The following is a 4,484-nucleotide window of genomic DNA, read 5'->3' as shown; positions in this document are numbered from 1 at the left end:
TTTGTATAAGTAAACTGTTTGAAATTGTTTTTCTTGAAGGAACTACATAATTTGGAGCGAGCATTTTAATAAGATTGCGGAATTTTGTTTCTTCGACCAATGAGAAAGGATGGAAATGCTTTATAATACATTTTGTAATTTGTAAGTCAATAGCTTTAGATTTTGTAAGAGAAATAAGTTTACTAATATATTGTGTGATGGTACTTTGCCTAGGTATATTGAATGATACTGATGGGGATGGACCTACAATTAGGTCCATCCCCATCAGTATCTAAAACTATTCTGGATGGACCTGTATCCTATAAGAGGTATCTCACATAAAAAATATAAGTAAAAGATAATATTATATTAAAATTAAAGAAAGAAAATATCTACTAACCTGTATTATATATAATATAATATTAAAAAACTTATTATCTCCGTGTCCTGAACAATTGTATCTACTTTAATAGAGAAACATTTTGTGTAACAAAATATAATTTACACAGGGGATCAGTACATTTTCCCGATAATATCAGATTAAATTATGAATAAATTTGTGTCAACAATTATTCAAAATTTCAACAAAATATTATATTATATTATGTTATTTTACAAATTAATCTTACATTCAAAACTATACAATTTACAATAACACAACTCCCACTGAAAATCAATGGGTATAAAAATTGGTTTTTAAAACATAGATTTTTTTAACATGAGTTTATTACACTCATGATGAACGAATCTATATTTTTTGCATCGACATTTACATCCACTAACCTTTTCACTGGTAGCTCGTATGCAATTAGTTGTATAAACGATAACATGTGTTTCTGAGAAAAATTGAATGTGACACCCCTTGCTAAATATTCAGCATATGTACATAAAAAAACTCCACAATCATACCCATTATTTTGATAAGGGATATTTTGTACAGTTATTAGTTTCCAACCTTCTATAAATAATGGTAATCCATTAATTTGGAGATGTGCGTTATTTATAAATTTGAATATAGTCTCTTGACTTGCAATATTACTACCTTGGAGACTGTCATAATATTGAACTTCTTTGGATTCAAGGTTTGCATAGACCAAGGTCCAGTGATTTTTTTAAATTAATAGAAAATAAAGTTTTTTTTTGAAAATAAATTAAATTTTAGTTTTCTTACAATACGTTTAACACCTTCATATCCTCTCTACGAGAGATTTACATAAAAATATGTGTCGAAGCAATAAATGTTTAAATAACGTTCATTGATTAAATTCATATAATTGTTTATGACTTGATCATTTAAATAAAATTGTGTATCATGAAAACGTTAGCCATACATACTGCTTTACAAACTAAAATTATTAAAATAAAATTAGTACGCAATTTGATTGTTTCAAACATGTTAAAACTAAATACATTACTAACATTTAAAAACAATCAAGTATTAAATTTAAATTGTTTACAATAAAATATATTATTATGTGTTATAATATAGGTCCTAATTAAAATTTAATATAGGTATCAAACTATTATTGATAAATGATAATATTTATCAGTCATTATGTGTTCCGTAAATACATAATTAACAATATGATTTGATTATTTATAATTGTTTTAGTAAAATAATGGTCTGTGTACGTTAGGATTGTCTATCAATATAAATATTGTAGAATGAAAATTATAACTGAACTCGTCGTAGTAAAAATTATCACTGTACGCGCCCAACACTATGGTCTCCCGAAGGACCACTCGGTAATGCCCGAGAACAATGATAAATGTCATAAGGCCAATTCGAATATTAAAACGCCGACTAAGTGGCAGGTAGGCAACCAAATGTATTATACGCCTTATAATTTTCAAGTAGGCAATTTTCTGCGTACGACGATGAAAACGATTGTTGTCGGGAGGTGGAATACACGGGATACAGGAAATGTAGTTTAGTTAATTGGGGAAATGTCTCCGTGGTCGAATCGGTCTGGTGCAATGACCACAGAGCTCACACAAATAGGGACCTTAAAACTACCGATGACTAAAGATGACGATGAACTGGTAACTGGAATTTCGCTGAATTGAAGACCTGGTCGGCATCTCATACACCACGGCGGGTGCACAGTATACACAGACAAAACAGGAACAAGACACACAGGCGAATATAATATAAAAACTCACGGTATATTGTTTGTTATGAGAATGTTTGTTTAGCAAAATTGTTGATGCTGTTACATGGGCGGCGTGCGGGTTTTTCGCAATGCCAACATGATATAATTGTTTGGACCACGGTGATCATAAGATTTCAAAAATACATGATTTATATTTGCTGCAATAGCAGAATAACAAAATTCGCAAAAAGTACGAAATAACGAAAAAAATAATAACAACAATAAAAAAAAAAAATAATAATAATAATAAAGGGCGTTGGCTGCAGAATAATAACAACAATAAAAATAATAAGAAGATAACATATTATAATATACAACGGCAAAGCAGACCAATAATTAAATAATATAATAGGAAACAAAGAGAATAAATATATAGATAGTATAATAATATTATAATAATTAAACAATTAAAACATAAAGTGGTGTGGGGGGGGGACGGGAGAGAAGTAATTAAGACGGTGTCGTCGAGCATATCGGCGTGACGATAAGCGATTAGCTTTCGGCGCGCGAACAATCACTTAAGCTTAGTGTTTTTAGAAATATTAATGTAGCCAAAATAATTGCTATATCTAATGAATTTTTAATGTTTTTTTTTTAGATTACTCATTATTTACTTAACCTTGGGTAAAAAAATATAGGATAATTAAGTGTTGACCATTTTATAAATATAATAGTAAAAAAAAATTATAATAAATATGATTGATAAAGTTTGAATAAAAAATGTAATTCTCAACTTAAACTGATTAAGAATGATTGGCATTTGACAAATTAATTGAATTTTATTTACAATCAGTTCAAAGGGCTAATTATTTTGTAGAATTTAAAATGTCGAAATTAACTTTCAAGCAATAAGAATAGAACAAAACACTGAAAATACAATAAGTTCTTAAATACAAAATTTTTTTAATATAATATATTATCAATATATCAATGTATTTCAAAGAAATTAAGAAAACAAGAAAATTAATACTATATATATTATGAAGTAATTTTTATACATATCATATATTATATTTATCTTTATCATTATATATCAAGAGGATGCCAACGTAGTATTTGTTATCTTTTTCTAACCCGCGCGCAACATAGCAAATTTTACGTTCACAAAAATGATTATAACTATATTAAGTTCTCAAATTAAAGTGAAATGACCTATTATAAAATTTAAAGTTAAGAACATTATCTAGAACATCTCATAGGCATTTTATTACATTTTTATTTTAAAGTGAGTTATGAGATTTTAAGACGTATATTAAACTAAAATATATAGAATAACTAGATATTCTATGAAATAAAGCATAATAAGCATAGTTAAAGCATAATTTTCATGTATGATTTCATACTTTCACACATTCGTAGGTAACTTATGAACTACCTAGTTATTTCATAAAATAATGGAATTCAATACTTTAACTACAATATATATATGTCAGAACTCACAAATACGAATAATATTGGCAGACGATAGTATAACTTAGAGTTCGGCTGCACACTAGTGCGGTCTCTGTAATTATAGGTAATAATATCTAAGTTGCGGTCACGGCAAAGACCGGGAAAGTCGAATTGCACTTTTTACCTAAATAAAATGGTTGAATTTCACTTAAGTTAAAAAAAGGTAATGGTCGAACAAAACTCAGGTAAAAAATAGGTAAGTATATAATGATTGAACTACAATCGGGTTAAAAAGTAAAAACAGATATGTAAAAAAAAAAAAACCGTTAATATTTAAACTATGTTGAACACTGTTTTTAATTCCACTTAAAATACAATCATTGGCATACTAATTATAATTTTATATAATATAATGTATGTTACAACTGTTTTTTTTTTAAGTGGTTGGTTATAATGAACCATCTGCATTATGTATCATTTTTTAAAAATATATATAGTACAATTCTTGTCGTTTCCGTGGTTTAAGAGGGAACTGGATGATCAAAGATCAATATTCACTAAATTCGTCTACATCTAAATCTTAATATAAATTATACGAGTTAGATGTATTTTTTTTCATATAAAATACCATAATTATATTATTATATAAATAATGCTATTCACATAAATTTATGGTTCAATATCCATTACAACTTGAATAATTATTCAAATTATTTATCAAACTAATATTATAACAATAATAAATTACTGTGACCGATGAAAACGTTCGGGTACCTACTATCTACGGGTTTTCAACAACACCACGATTGTATGTGGATATTACTAATCTATATTGTTTGAACATTTATTAATTCAAGATGCTGTCGGTTGTAACACAACTGTGCCTGTTCCGAGACATAAAATTAAGTAAGTATATACATACATTTTATTTGTTCTCACCTATATAATAAATAACGATAA

This window comes from Rhopalosiphum maidis, chromosome 3, assembly GCF_003676215.2.
Source record: "Rhopalosiphum maidis isolate BTI-1 chromosome 3, ASM367621v3, whole genome shotgun sequence".
NCBI classification, from domain to species: Eukaryota; Metazoa; Arthropoda; class Insecta; order Hemiptera; family Aphididae; genus Rhopalosiphum; species Rhopalosiphum maidis.
This window is presented reverse-complemented; position numbering follows the sequence as displayed.